At 43.6% G+C, this 24,527-nt stretch overlaps 1 protein-coding gene across 2 annotated transcripts in view; it reads left to right on the top strand.

Moving 5' to 3' along the window:
- dop1b (DOP1 leucine zipper like protein B) overlaps nt 1-24,527 on the top strand; it is a 148,553-nt gene continuing 124,026 nt past the window's right edge. Inside the window, exon 1 of one of the 2 annotated variants that reach the window (XM_078232767.1) lies at nt 1-173. The gene's annotated coding sequence lies outside the window, so the exon portion shown is untranslated. The remainder of the gene's footprint in view (nt 174-24,527) is intronic. The other variant, XM_078232769.1, reaches the window with a different exon arrangement.

Raw genomic sequence — 24,527 nt, 5'->3', positions numbered from 1 at the left:
GCTGGTGGAGAGGCGGAAATGTCAGCGCTGGCTGTTTAAAACAGAGGCAGCTGCAGTGCAGAGCCTGGGCTGAGAGCTGCAGTTAGTGGGGTCTTCAGTGAATAAAACCTCCTGGAGCCAGTGTACAGTCACTGAGTAATCCTTAATGGTGCTGTTTATCAGGCAGGCTACTGGTGAGTAACCGCCTTGTGTTGCTGCTTCATTGTGTCTGATTCTCCTTCTCTTCCATCTTTCTCTTCTGTCTTTTGCAGTGTTTCTCTCTTTGTGTGTGTACGTGTTTCTGTCGGGCTGTGGAAGTGAAGAGAGAACCAATTATTTAATTTAATTTTGCCCTTGGGCTGGCCCTGTGTTTAAAGGCGGTGTTTTGTAATGTCTGGCGTTTGACCATCCCACACAGTTGAGCTGTCATGCTCAAATGTTTGAACGATTCTGGGGAAGAATGTAGCCAGCGACGGGCCAGCTGGCTACATGGTGCCCGCAGTTTAGAGTGTTTACACTTATTCCTGTTTGTTGATATGCAAGGATGTGAACTTGACTTTCGGTCTTGCTGTGTTTTATTTTCCCTCTCGACTCCTGCTGATTTTAGTTCTGGAAATTGGCCCCATTTAATTGTAGGCGTTGAAATAAATTTTGTTCTGGCTTTTCAGACTTTGCTTTCAAATGTACTCAAATCAATAAAATAGACAAGCATTTCAGGTCCCCCTCCCCTTATTTTCTTCCAAATTTAGCAATGCATTTTCTCCCCAAACGTTGTTTACAAGTAAATCCCGTTGCTTCACTTGTTAGAATATAATACAAACTGCCTCTTGAATGACCACTCCTATTTGCTGCTTTTCCAGCACTTATTCTTATATTGTATGGCGTACAAGTTAGAGGTCCAACTGGCAACTTTCAGTGTAGATTTAGTTTTCTCTTTAGAGCAGAGAAGGCTGAGAGGGGACTTGCTTGAGATATGCACAATTTATGAGGGGCAGAGATAGTGTAGATAGGAAGAAAAGTAAGTAAAGGAATTAAGGGTTATTGTGAGCTGGTGGGTAAGTGGAGCTGAGTCAATGAAAAGATCAGCCATGATCTTATTGAGGGGCCAGATGGCCTACTCCTGCTCCTAATTCTCATGCTCTAAACCTTTTTCCTTTTGTAGGGAGGCCAATGACCAGGATTTAAGGTAAGGGGCAGAGGGAGTTTGAGGAAAAACCTTTTCACCCAGAGTGTGTCGGGAATCTGGACTGCTTGAAAGGGTGGTAGAGACGGGAACGTTCACAACATTTTAGGAAGCATTTAGATGAGCATTTGAAGCACTATAGTGTACAAGGCTATGGACCAAGTGCTTGAAAATGGGAATAGAATAGATAGGTGCTTGATGGCGGGCGCAGACATGATGGGCCGAAGGGCCTCTTTCTGTGCTGTAAAGCTATATGACTTTTTATCTTGGCCCCTCATACAGCACAGTGGTCTCAGCACCAGGGACCCGGGTTCAATTCTAGCCTCTGGTCACTGTCTGTGTGGAGTTTGCACATTCTCCGTGTCTGCTTCGGTTTCCTCCCAGTGCCCTGGTTTTGTCCCACAGTCCAAAGATGTGCAGGTTAGGTTGATTGGCCATGCGAAATTGGTCCTAGTGTCAGAGGGATTAGCAGGGTAAGTATGTGGGTTTACAGGAATAGGGCCTGGGTGGGATTGTGGTTTGTGCAGACTCGATGGGCAGAGTGGCCTCCTTCTGCACTGTAGGGATTCTATGATTCTATGACTCTTGCTTAGAAACTTTTTCATTTTGGACATTTTAACAGAGGAAATTTTAGTTAAGATTCTTTAACTTTAATTTTTTTGCATCATTTTTCTTTGGTAACTGTTACATTCCAGTAATTTTGTTTTGAATTTTTAAATGTATTTTCAATAAGCGCAGGATCACAGAATTGTTACAGTGCAAAAGGTGGCCATTCGGCCCACCATGTCCACGCTGGCTCTCTGAATGAACAATTCATTTAGTACCATTCTCCTGTCTTCTCCCTGTAACTCTACATATTCTTCATTTTCAACTAATGCTCTAATTTATTTTTGAATGCTTCCATTGAACCTGCCTCCACCGCACTCTGAGGAAGTGCATTCCAGACCCTAAAAAAAACCCAAAAAACAATATTTCTTGTATTGCTTTTGCTTCTTTCGCCAATCAGTTTAAATCTGTGCACATTCATTCTTGGTTGTTTCATGAGTGGGAATAGTTTCTCCATATCTACTCTGTTCAGACCCCTATCTCCCTCAAACTCCTGTTGACCTTTTATCTAAGCAGAACAGTCCCAACTCTTAACATAATTTGAAGTGATCTTTTTTAAAATTTGGAATGTTTGTGCCTTGGGAAGAAGTCAGCATTACTTCCATTCTCATCCTTGTTTTCAAATGCATGCATCACCTTATCCCTTCCTTTCTCTAATCTTCCCCTTGGTTGGGGGGTCAGTCACGAGGGGACATAGTTTTAGGGTAAGGGGCACGAGATTCAGAGGGGATTTGAGGAAAAAACATTTTCATTCGAGGGTGGTGGGGATCTGGAATGCGCTTCCTGGGAAGGTAGTCGAAGCCACAAACCTCACAACCCTTAAAAAATATTTGGATGAGCACTTGAAATATCATAATATTCAAGGGTATGGGACAAGTGCAGGAAAATGGGATTCGCATGCCTTTAGTGGGTGATATTGTCAGTGCAGACTTGATGGGCCGAAGAGTCATTTCTGTACTGTTTGACTAAAGATATGTGCTGCTCCAAATTTCTGTACTTGAGCATTCCTGTGTGATGGATGCATTAATTTTATATATAGATCTCTTGTGGTGTTGTCAGTTAATTAATAACTCACCGATCTATCACTACAAGATTGTGCAGTTCACAGTGTATAATACCTCTACTGAAGGATCACTTTCAAGTCCAAACTTATCTTGTTAAGGAAACAGAATTAACAATGTCTAGATGTGATGAGGTGAATTTGTCTGGCATTTTTTTTATTTGGACAGTTTTTATTAAGATTTGTAATTTTGCTATCTGCAATCTATCCATGTACCTTTTTGGCAGTTGACATCTGTATTATATCAACTGAAGTGGCTTAGCTGGCACAGTGGCTTGATGTGGAGTTTAATAAGTTAGTGTTAATGGTGCATGGTGCTTTAATTTTTCGAGTATTAAATTACAATTTAAGTCCAGTACTCTAATAAATGTTAAATTGTGCTCTGGAGTGCGCCGCACGGACTGGAATTTACTGAGACTCGTTTACGTTGTTGCAACAAAAACAGAAAATACTGGAAAATCTTAGCAGGCTTGACAGCATCTGTGGAGAGAGAATAGAGCCAACGTTTCGAGTCTGGATGACCTGTTGTCAGAGCTCTGACGAAGGGTTATCCAGACTCGCAACATTCCAAGTTCTCCAAGGCGGTTTTCACGACACACGACAACGCAGAATCGCCGAGCAGAGACTGATAGCCAAGTTCTGCACACATGAGGACGGCCTCAACCGGGATCTTGGGTTCATGTCACACTGTCTGTAACCCCCACGACTTGCCTGGGCTTGCAAAATCTCACTAACTGTCCTGGCTGGAGACAATACACACCTCTTTAACCCTCTCTCCATTCACATTGTCTGTACCTTTTAAGACTTGATTACCTGTAAAAACTCGCATTCCAACCATTATCTTGTAAATTTACATGCCCTGTTTGTTAACACAACTCCCACTCACCTGATGAAGGGGCAGTGCTCCGAAAGCTTGTGGCTTGTGTTACCAAATAAACCTGTTGGACTTTAACCTGGTGTTGTGAGACTTTATACTGAAGTGGTGCCAGTCATGCCCGAAGAAACAGTGTATAATTCCTGGAAAGGATGAAAGTTGTCTACTGGCCCAAGTGAGTCTTGGAGAGGTGGATGGGATATCAAGGGAGGGCTAGCATTGGCCTGCAGTCTTAATGTGCAGTCAGGGAAGCCAATGTTGCTCCTTCTGGCTCTCCTTCTCCTTCTCCTCCTCATTTATGCGGATTCCTGGTCTGGCCTACATGTGCCTCCAGAGCCACAGAAATGTGGTTGACTCTCAACTGCCCTCCAAGAGCAATTAGGGATGGGCAATAAATGCTGGCCGATCAGCAACACCCATGTCCCATGAATAAATTTTTAAAAACCCTTTTAACACCACTGCATTGGCTGTCTTGCACCCAAGAAAAACAAGATGTGGCATCCACAGCACATGGGAAGTTAGTTAGAAACCAATTTCAAGAGGGCGGATGGACTTTAGATCCCAAATTGCACACGCAGAAGGCATAATGCCAGTTTTAAGCAGGCACTGACTACTAGTGCACAAACCAACATGGTGTATGGCACATTACTGATTCAAAATGTCATATTGAACCCTTTGATGTTTGTACCATGGGGTTTACTCTGCATGGAACCAAAACCAATAAATCTAACTTGGTGCACTGCAGAGTGAGAGGATGGGAGCTTGGCCTCATGGTTTCTACGTCAATGATAAGCTTTTAGTTTCAACTGGATCATTGGACATGGGATGGCGAGGGGAAAGCTTGCTCTCTGAAAGGAATATTTGAAAGCTAATGGCTCCTTGTATTTTAAAATCCCAGGATTCACACAGACATAGTGCCCGTCGTGGCCTCAGGACTCCCCAAAGTGCTTTACAGCCAATGAAGTACTTTTTTGAAATGTTATATTGTAGGAAATATGGCGGCGAATTCGAATACAGCAAGTCCCACCAATAGTGAAGAGAGATGAGTTTTTTTCAGTGTGATGTTGGTTTAAAATAAATATTGGCCAGAAGATCCAAAAGAGGTCCTTTGTTCAAAATAGTGCTTTTACGTTCATGTGAAAGGGCAGTCTTGGTTTATTGTCCCATCTGAGGAAGCAGCCCCTCCTCATAGTGTAGCGCTGTAGGAGTGCTGCATTGGTGTTCCTGGAACGAACCATTTTGATTCAGTGATGAGAGTGTCACTAAGGCTGAAACTTACTTCATTCTACATGGAGATTAGGTCCCGATCACCTTTGATGGGTGGACCAATAAGATTATGTATTTCTAAGATTACAAAAATTGGAAAATGATGTATTTCAAAGCCATTAACGTTTGCCACAGAATATTAATTATTTTGCGATGTTGTTAGTTTGCACAGTCCTATTATACATTCTTTTGATCTCCTCTGACTATGAATGAGATTGCTCCACTTCATGTGTACATTTGCTTGTTGTGCATTTTAACATCACGGTGGCACAGTGGTTAGCACTGCTGCCTCACAGCACCAGGGTCCTGGGTTCGATTCCTGGCTTGGGTCACTGTCTGTGTGGAGTTTACACATACTCTCTGTGTCTGCGTGGGTTTCCTCCGGGTGCTCCGGTTTCCTCCCACAGTCCAAAGATATGCAGGTTAGGTGAATTGGCCATGCTAAATTATCCCCCCGTGTACCCGAACAGGCGCCGGAGTGTGGCGACTAGGGGATTTTCATAGTAACTTCATTGCAGTGTGAATGTAAGCCTGCTTGTGACACTAATAAATAAACTTTACTTTAACTTCTTAATCTTTTAATCACGAAGTTATTCATAAAATAAGAGGTCCAACTTGCAGAAGGAATTTTTATTAATCTGGTTTAAAGACTGCAATAATTAAGCCCTGGTTTATTGGCCTAACCACCAATACAGTTTGCCAGCTGAATCCCCTTTTCAGATTCTGAAAATTGACTGCACTATTAACTGATTTTTACTGTCCTTCATTGTGTTTTTATGATAGCCATGGAGATGAACAAACCAAATGACATTCGTTTACTGAATGAGCTCATCAAAAAAGACAAAATTTCACTTTATTCTAGTTTTTACTTCAATCAAATCTGAAAATCAATCTAAACATGAATTCAATGTTTGTTTATTAGTCATAAATAAGGCTTGCATTGACACTGCAATAAAGTTACTGTGAAATTCCCCTGGGCGCCTGTTTGGGTCAATGCACCTAACCAGCAGGTCTTTCAGAATGTGGGAGGAAACTGGAGCACCCGGAGGAAACCCATGGGGAGAACATGCAAACTCCACACAGACAGTGACCCAAGCCGGGAATTGAATCTGTGTCCCTGGCACTGAGGCAGCAGTGGTTAGCTGTGCCTGATGGCACAGCTAACCACTGTGCCATCAGGCAAATTGTGGTGGATTATCAACTAAAAATTGCACATTAAATGGCAGATACATCAAAGACAGATCGTACAAATTTACTCAGCAGTCCTCACTGTGTATGAGTCATCTATCCTTTATATGGTATGAAAGTCTAAGGTCATGTACCACCAACACAAGAACAGCTTCTTCCCTGCTGCCATCAGATTTTTGAATGGACCTACCTCGCATAAGTTGATCTTTCTCTACACCCTAGCTATGACCGTAACACTACATTCTGCACTCTCTCCTTTCCTTCTCTATGAACAGTATGCTTTCTCTGTATAGCATGAAAGAAACAATACTTTTCACTGCATACCAATACACATGACAAATCAAATCTATTTCTGCCCTCTGAGTTCTCCAAACTCTGTCTTTTGCATGAAGAATTCAAGTTCTTCCTCGTCCAGGATATAGCCTGATCCTCAGCACACAATCCAAGCCCAGTTCCACAGGCACGGTATTCACCAGAATCACGCATGAACCTCCTCATCTCTGCTTATGACAGTCTTGATGATGCTGACTCATGGATGTTGTCTTTTGAGTAGCAGAGACCACTGATTCTGTTGATCCCGGCTCCTGAATCCATCCTCTGTCACCTTCAGCCTAGCTGCCCTCACTGCTGGGCTTGTCAGGTGAGCTCAGATGGTGCTGCATCCTTTCTTTTTTTTATATATAACTGGTTTCGACCAGTTTCAGTCTCCCAGAAGTTTTCTCTTTTGAATTTCAGTCTCCCTAGAAACCGAGAAGCTTCAGTTTCCTTTTTTTTGCAGTTAGGGTCTACCTCAAAGAAAATGCAAGCTTGAGAATGACTCACAGTGGGCATTGTGTGCAGACCATCCATTGTTCTCCAAAGAGCAATGCTTCCTATGAGCGACAAGGCAGTGAGAGGAATTATGATGGTTGTTTGACTGTGGGAAATTACAGCCAATGCAGTGAAAATACAAATACAATCTACAAGCACCGTGAAAGTGGATATCACTGGATAATGACCGTAGTGAGTATATTTCTTTCCCCAAACTCTTTACACTCCTTCTGTCCCACTGCAGATTCTTATGCATGGTGAGAATTCTTATTTTTCCCTGAGTGTTTCTTCCCCTCTTCTGCATTCCAGGCTATTGCTGAGATAGGGTGCGAGTAGTTCTTTCATACCTCAATCGAATGGCAATTCTTTATGGAGCAAATATTAGCAGGGTATTTGACTTTGAGCCTATCAATCTTTGCCTGTACCACCATTCCCAGCAAGGATCATTGGATACTCATTTGGAGTTGGGGTCCTGTTTATTTGTTTATTTAAAGTTTACAGTTTATTTATTAGTGTCGCAAGTAGGCTTACATTAATACTTCAATGAAGTTACTGTGAAAATCCCCTAGTCACCACACTCCACTTGTTTGGCTACACTGAGGGAGAATTTAGCATGGTCAACGCACCTCACTAGCACATTCTTCGGACTGTGGGAGGAAACCAGAGTACTCGGACAAAATCCACGCAGACACGGGGAGAACGTGCAAACTCCACTCAGACAGTGACCCGAGCCGAGAATCAAACCTGGGTCTCTGGTGCTGAGAGGCAACAGTGCTAACCACCATGCGACATGAGAGCTCTTGTGCCACCGTGCTGCCCCTATTTTGTCCTCACTCAGTCAAGAAATGCTGAGGTTTATTTTTCTGCCCTGTTTGTGGTCAGCCTGCTGGGAGCAGAGAACAGAAGAGTTTCAGTGAAAATGGAGCATGTTATAGAAAGTAGTCAACGGCGGGGGAGGGGGGGATGTATTCTCCTATTCCACCCAGTCACGGGAATCATAGCGGGCGGGGGAACATGCAAAGGTCCATTGACCTTAGGCAGGATTCTCCGGTTTTGGGGCAAGAGCAGCTGGAGAGTCTGACCCATGGCCTTTAACATGAGGAGCAGTTTGAGTTCTGAGATTTGTGGGTAGAAGCTAAATATGAAGTGATAAAGTGTTGTACTTTTTTTTAAAAGTGAGAATGAAAAGCATGAACTTTGAGAGTTGATCTGCCTTTATAGGTGGAACGGTAATGGAAGAACTATATTTCTCAAATTGTCATGATGCTTATAGAAGCAAAACTTACAAGGAGTCAAAATAGTAGTGGAAATAATTGCCAGAAGGAGAAATAAACTTCTGTATTTGATTTATTATTGTCACATTGTATTGATATGCAGTGAAAATTATTGTTTTTTGCGTGCTATACAGACAAAACATACCGTGCATTAGGAAGGAACGGTGTTTAGTGCAGAATTTATTGTTAGTCATAGCTAGGGTGTAGAGAAAGATCAACTTGACATAAAGTAGGTCCGTTCAAAAGTCTGATGGCAGCAGGGAAGAAGCTGTTCTTGAGTCGGTTGGTACATGATGTCAGACTTCTGTAGATCCACTTTGACCTATTAATTGAACAAATGCATGCTATTTTATTGATGGTCACATCACATTGTACCCCAGTTGCACAAACCTTTGCTGCATAATGGCCATTCCAAACTCACTGCATGCAATAACTCATTGTGGAAATTGTTTTGTTGAAATCAGGCTAAATATAGTGCTTGGATATGTCTCGTCATGTCAGTCTTGACTTGCTGAAGCTTTGTTTTGTTCCCAAACCCATTTATCTCTTCAAAGCCCAACAGTGAATGCTGAAAATACAGTTCATTTATCTAAAATTACCATGTAAATTGATTTTTCTCACTAGAATACTGTTTGCCAAAAATGGCATCAGGCTGCTTTATTCCTGATGCGACCAGGAGAATACTAATTCACAGAATGCTACAGTGCAGAAGAGGCCCTTCAGCCCATCGAGCCCATACTGACACATGAAAGGCCCTGACCTGCCCACCTAATCGCACTTGGCCCATAGCCTTGAATGTTATGGTGTGCCAAGTGCTCATCCAGGTTCTTTTTAAAGGATGTGAGGCATCCCACCTCCACCACCCTCCCAGGCAGCGCATTCCGGACCGTCACCACGCTGTGGGTAAAAAGGTTTTTCCTCAAATCCCCCCCTCAAATTGAAATGAGAACACGCACAAACCGCTCTGTGGGCTGTTACAAATAGGCGAGAAGGGGTGAACTGGCTCCCCTCACAAAAAGTTTATTTTTCATGAGGATATGCCTTTTCCAAATCAGAATGTGCTTAGGCTGTGAGCAATAAGGAGCCAATCAAACAAGGTTTTCTTGAGTCAACAAGCAAATTTATTAACCACCAACCAACAAAACGAATATTGCAACATCAAGTATTCAGCCCTCATGGAGTCATTTGGACACACGCGCACCAGATAATATGGATAATTGTCCCTGATGGGTCGGTTTTAAACCCTGCGGCTGATTTAGGTTTGCTGGTTTCTTGGATGCTGTCAGGTGTAGAGGATGTTGCAATATATATAAGATCTCAGTTTGCTGGGAGGGTTCTGGTAGAGTTGGCTTTTTGAACTGGGGGATACTCTGATCCAAAAGAGACATTCTTGATACTACCTGTGACACTTGCAATCTCTCTTTAGTGGCTGGTAACCTTGCCTTGAAATACTTCATCTATTGTGTATTTCCAAAAGGTTTTGGCTATGTTTGTCTGCTTCAATATTGAAGGAACTATCTCTTCCTTAGACAGTTATGGGTTTGAATGGGTGTCTGTGTAGAGGAAATATCTCTCTTCACACTCTCCCCAAGGCTGATTTGATGGTTTTTCACATTCAAGGAATGTGGCCTTGCATTTTTAAGCAGTTTACTCGGTCTCAGTTCAAATGACCAAGTTTCTAGTCAGTTGAAAAATCATACATTCAGAAATAAAGGGGTGGCACAGTGGTTATCACTGCTGCCTCATAGTGCCAGGGACCCGGGTTCAGTTCCGGCTTCGGGTAACTGTCTGCGTGGAGTTTTCACGTCACATGATGTTCTGACTTTGCAACATATTGTTGTTCCATCACAGTTGCTGGGTCAAGCCTTGGAACTCCCTCCCAACAGCACTGTGGGTGTATGTACACCATATGGACTGTAACTTTGCAGGAAGATGGCTCACCACCACCTTCTCAAGGGCAGTTGGGGATGGATAATAAGTGCTGGCCTATCCCATGATGCCCACATTCTATTGACAAATAATGAAAACATTCTGAAGATTATACTTTATCTATTTTTGAACCAGATTTGCAAACTGAGAATTGTTAGGTTTTATTGTAGTTCCACCGAATCCACGCGTTTTGTGTTGCGTTTATCTGCGGACATCTTGGTAAAGTTGAAACAGTGCATTTATACTATGTAGATTAGTTAAGGTGGTAAACTGTCAAAGCAATATTGAATGGCCGAGCAGGTTCAAGGGGCCGAATGGCCTACTCCTGCTTCTGATTTCTATGTTACAGTAAAACTGAGTCAAATTCCAGGGGAACTGCCTGGAAATTCGGGTCAAGCAGGGCTTCATCATTGCTGTAGAGAATGTGTGATTATGAATACCTCTCCTATGTGACCCAATATTCTTACAAACGCTGTCTACTTGAAATGCAGTAAGAAGTTTAACAACACCAGGTTAAAGTCCAACAGGTTTATTTGGTAGCAAAAGCCACACAAGCTTTCGGAGCTGCAAGCCCCTTCTTCAGGTGAGTGGGAATTCTTCAGGTGAGTGGGAATTCCCACTCACCTGAAGAAGGGGCTTGCAGCTCCGAAAGCTTGTGTGGCTTTTGCTACCAAATAAACCTATTGGACTTTAACCTGGTGTTGTTAAACTTCTTACTGTGTTTACCCCAGTCCAACGCCGGCATCTCCACATCATGACTACCATACTTGAAATGCTGCAGAGAGACACTGTGATGTGAAATGATGGCTTAGCCAGCATTATATATTTGAGCGCTCTTCAATCATATGACCCCCGGTGGAAGAGGCCAGCTTGCTTCTCCTGCACAAGCCCCTCTTTTTTGTGAAGGCGGTGAGGCATTACTTTTCAGCGACGAGTGGATTTTCACAGTGACTTCATTGCAATGTTAATGTGAGCCTACTTGTGACATTGGTAAATAAACTTTAAATACAAAGGGTTTCTATTTTTACCTGGGGCAAACTCAAGTGGCCTCAGCCAGTGATGTTTCTGCATTGTGTCTGAGAGTTTTCCTTCTGTTTGGAGCAAAATGATGGTGCGACCGCCTGTGTGAAAGAGTTTTAATCAACTTGTTCAGTGGAATCTCTAACCTTAGACTTTATTGCTTATCCTTGTCCGCTTTTTCCATTGTTTTCCTCTGTGGAATGCCTGCTGGCGCACTGTGTGAATTCCTGCCACTGACACAGATTGCTGTTGTAATTCTCTCCCTCTTGTGAAGTGGTGTCAAGAACCCGTGAGTTGGAAAGGGTGAGTAGCGCTGATGTCATTACTCTAAGCTATTAATCGTGCTGTTGAGTCTGCGTGGATACTGGCTGATCTTTGCAGGGACTGCCTCTACTTAGAAAGGCAAAGATGTCCTTTTAATCCAGCAGTCCCTCCGAACGTAAGAAATAAGAGCAGCGATGTGTGAGCCAGCTCATGTACCTGCGTGCTTGCAATCAGAAATGGTGTTCCTCAACGCAGCCGGACTGGTTGGTGCTGTTGGTGAGGGAGAAATTACTGGCCTTGATCGGTGTGCCAGTTTGTAATGCTTGGAAATCTGATCGAGGTTTAGAGAAATGGGCTGTGCTGGTAGACTCGTGTATGCCTCTGCTGACCTTTGACACGCTTTAGTGTGCCACGGGCTTGACACAATCTTTTGTTGCACACCATCTGTATCAAGTGATTGTTTGTTTGAAAGGATGAGCTCATCGTGTGCAGTTGTTCTGAGTGGATGCAATGCGATCTGACTGCGTGGCTGCTTTTAAAGGGCAAGCGTTCCGCAAAAGTTAATTTTCATTTTTACGTTCAGCTCGCTTGTATACGAGATGCTTTGTATTTAAAACTGCCCAGACCAAGTTGGGGTCACTTGGACATATTGCTTTCTCCATTAGTGGGCCAGATGGGTTTTTATAGCAATCGACAATGGTTTCATGGTCATCAGTAGATTCTTCGTTCCAGATATTTTTTTCAAATTCCACCATCTGCCGTGGCGGGATTTAAACCTGGGTCCCCAGGACATTAGCTGAGTATCTGGATTAATAGTCTCATGATAATACCACTATCACAAGTGGACAGGGTGGTGAAGAAGGCGTTCGGCATGCTTGGTTCCATTGGTCAGAACGTTGAATAGGGTAGGATAGGCTTGTATTGTGTTCTTTAGAGCAGAGAAGGCTGAGGGGACCATCATTGAGGTGTATAAGATTGAGGGGTATGGACAGGGTGGATAGGAAACAAAGATGTGTGGATTAGGTTGGTTGGCCATGTTAAATTGCCCCGTAGTGTCCTTGGATGTGTAGGTTAGAGGGATTAACGAGGCAAATGTGTGGGGTGAGGGGAGAATGGGGCCTGGGTGGGATTGTCAGTGCAGACTTGATGGGCCGAATGGCCACCTTCTGCACTGAAGGGTTTTCTATGATTCAGATCTGTGAAATTTCTGGTGCAGGAGGCTATTTGGCCTAGTAACCCTGTTCCAGTCCTCTTTTTAAAATGAAAGGCTATCCATTTATTTCCATCCTTCAGATCATTTTAAAAGCTCTTGTAGATTCTGCTTCCCATCATGGTTTTTGGTAAGATATCCCTTGCTTTTTAAAATAAATTCCTCATACTTTTTAATAAGTTCATGCTTTGTGGATACAAATTGACTATGTTTTTATATGCTGTAAACATGTCACCGGCTTCACTCAGGTGTGGTGTCTATATATTGAATTGAATTTTTCTTTTCAATCTTCCAAGAGATGTTTTCACCCCGAGGTCATTTTCTGCTGTTGATTCTCTTTGGAAGCAAGAACTTGTTGAGCCTCTCCAGGTGCTTTGTGTCCGATGAATGTCTCTTAAAAATGGACTTGTTAATATGTAGGGGAGGCGATGGCCTAGTGGTATTATCGCTAGACTATTAATCCAGATACTCGGCTAATGTTCTGGGGACCCAGGTTCAAATCTCGCCGCGGCAGATGGTGGAATTGAAAAAATACCTGGAATTAAGAATCTGCTGTGACCATGAAACCGTTGTCGATTGTCAGGAAAACCACCTGGTTCACGAATTCCCTTTAGGGAAGGAAATCTGCCATCCTTACCTGGTCTGGCCTAGATGTGACTCCAGAGCCACAGCAATGTGGTTGACTCTCAACTGCCCTCTGAACAAGGGCAACTATGGATGGGCAATAAATGCTGGCCAGCCAGCGATGCCCATGTCCCACAAATGATTTTTTAAAACAAATACGGAAGTGAATATGGCAGGCGATTTTCACATAGCAAGGCCCAACAAGCAGCAAATGCAATAAATGATGATTTAGTTTGTTTCATGGGTCTTGTTGAGAGGAGAGTGCTGGGAGCTCTTTTTTTAAAATTGAGTTATGGAATATTTGGGCATAATGTGGAGATGGGACATTGATTTAATGCAGAGAGAGAGCCATAAAGATATACAGCACGGAAACAGGCCTTTCAGCCCAACTCGTCCATACCGGCCAGGTTTCCTAAACTGAACTAGCCCCATTTGCCTGCGTTTGGCTCATATCCCACTAAATCTTTCCTATCCCTGTATCTGTGCAAATGTATTTTAAATGCTGCAATTGTACCTGCCTCACTCATCACCTCTGGCAGTTCATTCCATGTATGTGTCATCCTCTGTGTGAAAAAGTTTCCCTCAAGTCCCTTTTTAAATTTTTCCCCTCTCACCTTAAACCTATGCTCTCTAGTTTTGGATTCCCCTACCCTGGGGAAAAGACCTTGGCAATTCACCTTATCTATGTCCCTCATGATTTTATAAACTTCTATAAGGTTACACCTCATCCTCCTTTGCTCCAAGGGAAAAAAGTCCCAGCCTCTCCTTTATAACTCATACCTTCCAGTCCCGGTAACATCCTTTTTGTACCCTTTCCAATTTAGCAACATCCTTCCTATAGCAGGGTGACCAGAATGGTACGCGATACTCCAAATGTGGCCTTACCACATTTCTCCAAGATCTTCAAGCTTTTGACCGATGTGAATTAGCATGGGCAAACCGTGTTTGGAAATGAGATTTGAAATCTACTCTGTGAAACCTTCCACTTTTACAATGTTTGTCTCCATAAAGCCCCTTGGTAAAAGTTGCAGTTTATTGAATGGGGTGCCGCTGGATTTTTAACCGTGTAAAGCTTCAGAATGACTGAAAAACATTCTCACCATCACTGAAAAACATTCTCACCACCTCTGAAAAGCAAATGTTCTATTTATGAAATGAATCCCCAGTGATTTAACAGAAATTTCACTCTTAAAATTCTATTTTAAGTTGGTTCTTTTTATTTTAGCTTTTCTCTTAATCTATTCACGGCCATTTATTTGGCCTCGAAAGATTGAAGTTAAAAGTGAACGGTATCCCCTGCTCTTAGCTTCGCAGTTGGCTGTTCCAGGGAATTATTCAGTGTGATTGGCTATTTAAGCTGGGCTCCTGGAGATCTCCTTAATGTCACTAGCTGTCAGCTGAGAGCTGCCATTGAGAACAGGAGGAAACCAAGGTTGCACGGTGGCACAGTGGTTAGCACTGCTGCCTCACAGCGCCAGGGAGCCGGGGTTCAATTCCAGCCTTGGGTGACTGTCAGTGTGGAGTCTGCACGTTCTCCCCATGTCTACGTGGGTTTCCTCCGGATGCTCCGGTTTCCTCCCACAGTCCAAAGATGTGCAGGTTAGGTGGATTGGCCATGTTAAATTGCCCCTTCGTGCCCAAAGATGTGTAGGTTAGATGAAATTAACCATGATAAATGCGTGGGCTTGCGGGGATAGGGCGGGAGAGGGGGTGGAGCTTGGGTAAGCCGCTCATTTGGAGAGTCGGTGGGCCGAAAAGCCTCCTTCTGCATTGTAGGGATTATATGGTTCTGTCAGATCTTTGTGGGTAGCTTTATTCAAGGTCAGTGGATGAACTTCATGATAGGGGAACAGGGCAGGTTATGAACATGGGACCAATGAAGCCAGACCAAGATTGTTAATCTTTATGCTTGGACTGAATCCCATTGGACTTGTATTCTTACCTGATTATTTCTTACCATAGGTTTCATGTCTGTTTTTCCATCTAAGGTACTTGTACGAATAAATATCTTGTACTTTATCCACAGTTTTTCTTTATGATTTTTTAGTTCTGTTTTATTTTTCACTCGATGTAGTGGCTCATGCTGGGATAAGATTCCACTCTAACCCACACAATTGGCTGTTTATTTATGTGAACCCAGATTGTGAGATCGTTAAGATTATTTGGTTCTGGGGATGATGCAGCAAAGCCCTCTCCTTCGTGCCCATGTGAGTGAATGTCGCGGCGGGTGACACTACAGTAGTGACCAGAAGCATGAACATGGCATGTGGCTGATTCTTCCCTATCCCACCCCATCCTTCCAACCTCAACAGTGGGAGTTTTGCTACTAACTCAGGAAGCTTCAGCTACTAAACTGTCCATAATGAATTAACTTGCATGAATAGGAAACCAACAACAGTGACTTTTGATTTGATTTATTATTGTCACATGTATACAGTGAAAAGTACTGTTTCTTGCTCACTATACAGACAAAACATACCGTTCATAGAGAAGGAAAGGAGTGAGTGCAGAATGTAGTGTTACGGTCATAGCTAGGGTGTCGAGAAAGATCAACTTAATGCGAGGTGAAATTCAAGCCATTCAAAAGCCTGATGTCAAGCAGGGAAGAAGCGGTTCTTGAGTCGGTTGGTACATGTCCTCAGACTTCAGTATCTTTTTGCCAGCGGAAGAGAGAATGTCCGGGGTGTGGAGTCCTTAATTTATGCTGGCTGCTTTGCCGAGGCAGTGGGGAGTGTAGACAGGGTCAATGGATGGGCGGCTGGTTTGCGTGATGGACTGGGCTACATTCATGACTTTTTGTAGTTTTTTTTGCCGTTTTGGGCAGAGCAGGAGCCATATCAAGCTGTGATACAACCAGAAAGAATGCTTTCTATGATGCATCTGTAAAAGTTGGTGAGAGTCATAGCTGACATGCCAAATTTCCTTAGTCTTCTGAGAAAGTAGAGATGTTGGTGGGCTTTCTTATCTATACTGTCGGCATGGGGGGGACCAGGACAGGTTGTTGGTGATCTGGACACCTAAAAACCTGAAGCTCTCGACCCTTTCTACTTCACCCCCATTGATGTAGACAGGGGCATGTTCTCTTTACGCTTCCTGAAGTCGATGACGATCTCCTTTTTGTTGACATTGAGGGAGAGATTATTGTCGTTGCACCAGTTCACCAGATTCTCTATCTCATTCCTGTACTCCATCTTGTCACTGTTTGAGATCTGACCCACCTACGGTGGTGTCGTCAGCAAACTTGAAAATCGAGTTGGATGGGAATTTGGTGTATAAGGAGTATAGTAGGGGGCTGAGAACACGGCCTTGTGAGGCACCGGTCTTGAGGATGACTATGGAGAAGGTGTTGTTGCCTATCCTTACTGATTGTGGTCTGTGAGTTAGGAAGTTTAGGATCCAGTTGCAGAGGGAGAAGCCGAGGCCCTGGCCACGGGTTTGAAGATGAGTTTTGTAGGAATAATGGTGTTGAGGGCTGAGCTGTGGCCAATAAATAGGAGTCTGACATAGATGTCCTTGTTATCTAGGTGTTCCAGGGTTGAGTGCAGGGCCAGGGAGATGGCATCTGCTGTGGACCTGTTGCGGCGGTAGGCAAACTGTAGTGGATCCAGGCAGTCTGGGAGGCTGGAATTGATTCGTGCCATGACTAGCCTTTCGAAGCACTTCATAATGATGGATGTCAGAGCCACCGGCCGATAGTCAGTCATTAAGGCACGCTGCTTGGCTTTTCTTGGGTACTGGGATGATGGTCATCATCTTGAAGCAGATAGGGATTTCAGATTGTAAAGAGAAGCTGAAGATGTCTGCGAAAACCCCCGTCAGCTGATCCGCGCAGGATCTGAGTGCTTGACCGGGTACCCCATCCGGGCCAGTTGCTTTCCGTGGGTTGACCTTTGAGGAAAGCTGCTCTGACATCTGCAATGGTGACCCCAGATTCAGATGCTTCCAGGGTGGAGGGCATGCTCTCGCTGACCTCTTGCTCAAAATGGGCGTAGAATGCATTGAGCTCATCAGGAAGGGGTTTGGCAATTTTACATGCTTTCATCTGTTATGTCTTGCAGACCTGGTCATAGTCAGTGGGGGTCTGTGTGGCGAGCCTGGGACTCTAGCTTGGTCCGGTGCTGTCTTTTGGCATCTTTGATGGATCTCCTTAGATCATATCTGGCTTTCTTGTATCGGTCAGTGTCACCTGACTTGAACGTTTCAGACCTGGACTTCAGCAAGCAGTGGATATCCCTGTGCATCCCTGGTTTCCGGTTGGGAAACACGTAGATTTGCTTCTTTGGCACACAGTCTTCTACACACTAATGAAGTCAGTTATTGTAGTGGCGTACTCGTTCAGGCTGGTCACAGAGTTTTTAAATACTGACCAACCCACTGATTCCAAGCAGTCCCGTAGGAGATCATCCGATTCCTCAGACCAACATTGCACAATTTTCTTTGATGGATTCTCCCGCTTCAGCTTTTGCTTGTAAGCCGGGAGCAGGAGCACAGCCTTGTGGTTTGATTTGCCAAAGTGTGGGCGGGCGATAGAACAGTAAGCATGTTTGATATTTGTGTAGCAGTGGTCTAGGATGTTTGGGCCTCTGGTGGAGCAGGAGACGTGTTGGTGGTAACTTGGTAGTACGTGCTTGAGCTTGGCCTGATTTGAAGTCCCTGGCCACGATGAACAAGGCCTCGGGATGTTTCATCTCAAGGCTATTTGTCGTGGTGTATATTTTGTCCAGCGCGATTTTCATGTCCGCATGGGGTGGGATGTAAACTGCCGTCAGGATAATGGAGGTGAACTCCCGTGGAAGGTAGTCGGGGCTGCGTTTTACCATCAGATATTCTAAGTCTGGGCAGCAGAAACTCGCCAGTGTTGCTACATCTAGGCACCATGAGATATTGATTAGGAAGCAGACCCCACCTCTCCTAGCCTTGCCTGAGGCCACTGTACAGTCCATTCGATGGGTTGACAAGTCCGCTGGTTGTAGGCACAGTCCGGTGAAGCAAGAGTGAACCATGTCTCTGTGAAACAGAGCACACGGCAGTCCCTCAGTTCTCTTTGGAAAGTGAGTCTGGCTTGTTTTCCAGAGATTGGACATTTGCAAGCAGTAAGCTGGGGAGGGGGGCCTTGGAACTGTAACTGCATGAATCTTCTGATGTGAGCAGTGGCGAATGATTCTACTGAAGTCATTGATGGCCCTCAGGACTCCTGAGGGAGTCCTGACGTGCGCACATGCATGGTACTTGCATGGGAAGTTTAAATTTCCGATTGCTAGTTATACCTTGGTTGGATTGCTGCATGATTGGTTAGGACAATGGGATTGGGTGGCCATATCCATGGACATGTGGGCTGGTTAGCCCTATACTCATCCTGATTTTTATACAGATCTACTTCACACTTTTTTCTTAAGAGGTGTATCGCCTGCTGAGGCGGGCAGCTGGAATGTCGAAGCACTCCAGCACCACGCCACCCCCAACAGAGTGGGTCCACCCTGCCCTGACTCACCTTTGGAATCCCTGGCTTCTGACAGGCCAAGTTGGGAGGGGAATGAGCATTGTTTGAATTGGGGATGCAGGAGGGAGAGAGTGAGCATTGTCAAGAAGTGAGGGAGGGTATTGTGCATTGTGTGGGAAGGCATGTGAAGTTGTGTAGTGTCGAGGGCGACTGCTCCATTGTGTAAGTCAATGAACTGAAGGCAGACATTGAGGGCGTGTGTCTCAGCTTGCTGATGAGGAAAGGACTGTGGCTTCACTGGGATTATACTTTTGCCACTTGACCTCATGATCCTACTCGTTACTGGAGTCAAGACCGGAAGGTGTGAAGGCTCCAGTGTCAAATAAAGGGTAGTGTGAATCACAGTCAGTGACAGGCACACCCCCTCCACTGCTGATGGGAAGATCCAGGCCAAGAAATGGCCTGTGTGGGGAAAAGTATGCCAAGATGCTTCACAGAAGTGGCATCAGGTAAAATTAGGCCTGTGTATTCTGGAATGATATCAAAAGGGATGACGTATTGATTATTTCTGCGCATACATTGTTAAATGGTCTAATTTCTGTTTGAGTAACAGGGTGTGGAAGTGAACCAGTTGGGTTGGACACTATTTTACAAAAAAAACAAGTGAGTTGTTCAGACACTATAAAAACATACTTGCAATTTTGTGCATGAAGTTTGCGGAGTGCACCCCATTGTTGAACTGCACTTGGTTTGGCAGGTAAGATAAAAAATGATTACTACCCATGTCCCCTCAATTGTGTTTCCATTTGCTGTTCTCCACCTTCTAGGACTCCCATTTGTGTTTCCCAGTCACTTCACTTCTTTATCTGCATTTTAACTGCACTGCTTCTCAAATGAATGAGGTGACATAGCAGCAAGTTGACAACTATTCTCTGTCCCTCGAGCCTGCTCCGCCATTCAGTAAGATCATGGCTGATCTGATTGTAAATTCAACCTCCCATTCCTGCCTACCCTTGATAACCTTTCACCCCCTTGTTAATCAAGAATCTATCTAGCTCTGCTTTAAAAATATTCAAAGATTCTGCTTCTGCTGTCTTTTGAGGAAGAGTTCCAGAGACACACAAACCCTCAGAGAGAGAGAATTTTTCCTCATCTCCATCTTAAATGAGTGACCCCTTTATTTGTAAATGTTGACCAGTAGTTCTTGGTTCTCCAATGAGGGGAAACATCCTCTCCACATCTTTTGGGATCTTAAAGGTTCCGATCAAATCACCTCTTGTTTTACTGAACTGTGGTGGATATAACCCGAACCTCTCCCATCTTTACTCATAAGGCGATCAGCCTGGTATTCGTCTAATAAACCTTCTCTGAACTGCTCCTAATGCATTTACATCTGAAATAAGGAGACCAGTACTGTACACAATATTCCAGATGTGGTCTCACTAGTGCCCTGTACAACCTCCCTACTTTCGTAATCAATTCCGCTCACAATTAATGATAACATTCTATTAGCTTTCCTAATTACTTGCTGTACCTGTATAATGGCCTTTTGTGATTCATGCACAAGGACTCCCAGATCCCTCTGCACATCAGAGCTCTGCAATCTCTCACCATTTAGATAATGAGCTTCTTTTATTCTTCCTACCAAAATAGACAATTTCACATTTTCTCACATTATACTCCATTTGCCAGATTTTTGCCCATTCACTCAACCTGTCTGTCCCTTCACAGCCTCCTTATGTCGTCCTGACCAATTGATTTGATTTATTATTGTCACATATACTGGGATACAGTGCTACAGGGATACAAGAGGTATTTTCTTGTGCACTATACAGACAAAACATACCTTTTATAGAGTACATAGAGGAGAAGGAAACAAAGAAAATTACAGCACAGGAACAGGCCCTTCGGCCCTCCAAGTCTGCACCAACCATGCTGCCTGACTGAACTAAAACCCCCTACCCTTCTGGGGACCATATCCCTCCATTCCCATCCTATTCATGTACTTGTCCAGATGCCCCTTAAAAGTCACTATCGTATCTGCTTCCACTACCTTCCCTGGCAGCGAGTTTTAGACACCCACCACCCTCTGTTTAAAAAAAAACTTGCCTCTTGGGAGAGGGTGCAGAATATAGTGTTATAGTTGTAGCTAGGATATCGGGAAAGATCAACTTAATATAAGGTAGGTTCATTCAAAAGTCTGACAGCAGCGGGGAGTAGCTGTTCTTAAGTCGGTTGGTACGTGTCCTCAGATTTTTGTATTTTTTTTCCTGACAGAAGAAGGTGGAAGAGAGAATGTCTGTCTGGGGTGCGTGGGGTCCTTGATTATGCTGGCTGCTTTGGGAAGTGTAGACAGATTCAGTGGATGGGAGGCTGGTTTGCATGATGGACTGGGCTTTGTTCATAACCTTTTGTAGGTTCTTTGCGATCTTGGGCAAAGCAGGAGCCATACCAAGCTGTGATACATCGAGAAAGAATGCTTTCTATGGTGCATCTGTAAACGTTGATGAAAGTCATAGCGGACATGCCAAATTTCCTTAGCCCTCTGAGAAAGTATTTACTTTCCTACCCATCCTTTGTGTCTCAGCAAATTTAGGAACCATACCTTCAGTCCCTTCATCTAAAATATTTATATAAATTGTAAAAGGTTGAGGCCTCAGCACAGATCCCTGTGGCACACCACTCATCACATACTGCCAACCCGAAAAAGATCCATTTAAGACAACTGTTTCCTGATGTGCCAATATGTTACCCCCGACACCATGAGCTTTTATTTTGTGCCATAACTTTTGATGTGGCACCTTATCAAATGCCCTTTATCCACAGCATGTGATTCCTTCAAAGAAGTCCAATAAACATGGTTTCCCTTTCACAAAACCATGTTGACTCTGCCAGATTGCCTTGAATTTTTCCAAGTGCCCTGCTGTAGCATCTTTATTGGCTGGTAACATTTTCCCTCTGACAGATGTTAAGTTAACTGCCCTGTAGTTTCCTGCTTTCTGTCTCCCTTTTTGAATAACGGAGTTACATTCACTATTTTCCAATCTAATGGAACCTTCCCCAAGTCTAGCGAATTTTGAATGGAAACCAATGCATCAACTATCTCACTACCCACTTCCTTCAAGACTTGGGATCAAGTCCATCCTGATTAGGGGAATTGTCAGTCCGCAGACCCAACAGTTTGCTTAATGCCACTTCCCAAATGGTTGTAATTTTCCTGAGTTCCTCAAATCATTGTTCCGACCGGGTTAGGAGGGGTGAGCTGATTCCTCTTTGTCCCACTCCGAGGTTGCTTATAACAGAGCTGATAATTTAAAATGGATGTGATATTGCCAGTTGAGTATGTACTTAACTGTGCCTCGTTCAGTGTAAGAATTAAGCCAGCCAAATTCATTGAGTTAACAACTAAGGAGTTAGTTTTATTACAAAACTCACTCGGGTAAAGATATAGAAATTATTCATACAGTATGACCAACTTCTCACTAATGCAAAAATATGAAAGCACGGCTTATCATAGAATCCTACAGTGCAGAAGGAGGCCATTCGGCCCATCAAGCCTGCACCAACCACAATCCCACCCAAGTCCTATCCCCATGACCCTATGCATTTACCCTAACTAGTCTCCCTGACACTAAGGGACAATATGGTATGGCCAATCCACCTAACCTGCACATCTTGGGACTGTGGGAAGAAACCGGAGCACCTGGAGGAAACCCACGCAGACATGGAGAGAACGTGCAAACTCCACACGGCCAGTTACCCAAGCTGAGAGTTGAACCCGGGTCCCTGGCGCTGTGAGGCAGCAGTGCTAACCACAGTGCCGTCCTTGGCTTCCCTAGGCATAAAACTTAACAGAGTTTCCAATGTTAAAATTTGACCTAGTAAAATAGGTAAAAGTCAGAAAAATGATTGGCAGATTGTCTGGACACTGGTTCACCGCTAGAAATGTCCCTTTCCACAATGGCCGCTGGTACATTGGCTTCTCCCTGAAGCAATTTTTCAACATTCATGACTGAATCTTTTTATTTCTTCCTCCTTGAAGACAGGGAGTGTTGAGGTATATTGAGGTTTTCTAGTGGCTTTTCAAGTCAGAAACAGAACTCGACTTTGAGTGATGTTTCACAGAAAGAGGGGCGATTGAGGCTGTTGTCCATACAGTTTCTCTAGCAGTTTCTGCCTGTTAGTTCAATCTGATATATTTTACACCAATTATCTTAGTCATTGTCTCTGAGGACTCTGTAGATTCTGTGTCGACAGAGTGGTTTGTGGCCTTCATAAAGACTAGTGTCCTTTGTTTAGGCCAGAATGTTCTTTTCAATAAGTTAATTTGTATATCCAGCAGATGATATTACAAATTAATGTTCTGTAGACTAAATCTTTGTAACATGATTCAGTCACTTGGGGTTGCCAAGAAGGAAGATATGATTTTAAAATCAGTATTTAAAAAAAATATATCTCGCATTAAAGTAACTCGGTCCTCAACTCTGAACTTCCTGCCCACAGTTACACTATGCAGAACCATAACTAAATTTTCAGTGCATTCAGTGCCAAAGTAAGAAATGTATACACTACGTGACCTGACACTTAAGACTCTGTGTGAACCTGGGAGTTTGCTGAATAATCAGTTAATCTGATGATGTATTTAAAATCCCAGTTTTGTAAATCTACTTTTTACATTGTAATTCTGATGTCATTCGAATTAGAACAATGAAATTAATCCTGATGTCCTTTAGGGAAGGAAATCTGCCATCCTTACCTGGTCTGACCTATATGTGACTCCAGAGCCACAGCAATGTGGTTGACTTTCAACTGCCCTCAGGCAACTAAGGATGGGCAATAAATGCTGACAGCCACGTCTCACAAACACAGTGCTTTATTGACATGGTGTATCTTATATCAGCGTTGGGATTGTCCGCTTCATACTAGTTTCAACATGGTTCTCCTGATGATTAAGTGATCTTGAAAAGCAAAGCAAATTGTATGCTAAACAGGTATCTATATTTGAAGGCTTTTGTTGGCTTGTATCTATTTTGTATGAAAATAATTTATCTTGCGTCTTGTATGGGAATTTGTTTTAGATCATTAGGGGCATGATGGATCAAAGGTTACATGTATTGTGGGATGTTATACCAAGTCACACAAATGTCCCAGGTTTGATTACTGGTCAATATTGAATTAAGATCTTGGCCATTGCAGTGGTGGAAGCACTTGACTTCGAACTGAGGGGTGCTTTCTGCACTTGTGTATATTAGCTTGGTCTGGTCTTTATTAATTTCTGATTGGCAGTCGTAGCCCTGGATGAGGAGTTCTTAGATTGCCTTCAAAGTAGTTTTCTTTCTTTAGGTCAGCGTGTTCTGGAACCAACCAGAGAGCAGGTTATATTAGACTTGACATTGTTCAACGTGACAGGATTAATGTCCTCAGAGTAAAGGTACCCCTCGGTAGCAGTGACCACAATACAATTGAATTTTACATTGAGTTTGAAAGGGAGAAGAGTGGATCTAAGACTAGTATTTTAAATTTAAATAAGGGAGAACATGTGGGCATGACTGCTGAGCTTGCTGAAGTGAACTGGGATACTAGGCTAGGGGATAGATTGATAGAGAAGCAGTGGTAGACATTTAAAGGGATATTTCCGAATACTTGGAATAAGGATACTTCTGCTGTAAAGAAAAATTCTAAGGAGGAGCCACCATCCATGGTTAATTAAAGAAATTAAAACCATCAAACTTAAGGAAAAAGCATATAACTGTGCAAAGATGAGTGGCAGGTCAGATGATCGGTTAGAATCATAACGTGC

This window comes from Mustelus asterias, chromosome 17 (genome assembly GCF_964213995.1).
Source record: "Mustelus asterias chromosome 17, sMusAst1.hap1.1, whole genome shotgun sequence".
Classification (NCBI taxonomy): Eukaryota; Metazoa; Chordata; class Chondrichthyes; order Carcharhiniformes; family Triakidae; genus Mustelus; species Mustelus asterias.
Note: the sequence above shows the minus strand (reverse complement) of the source record. Positions and strands in the feature narration are given on the sequence as shown.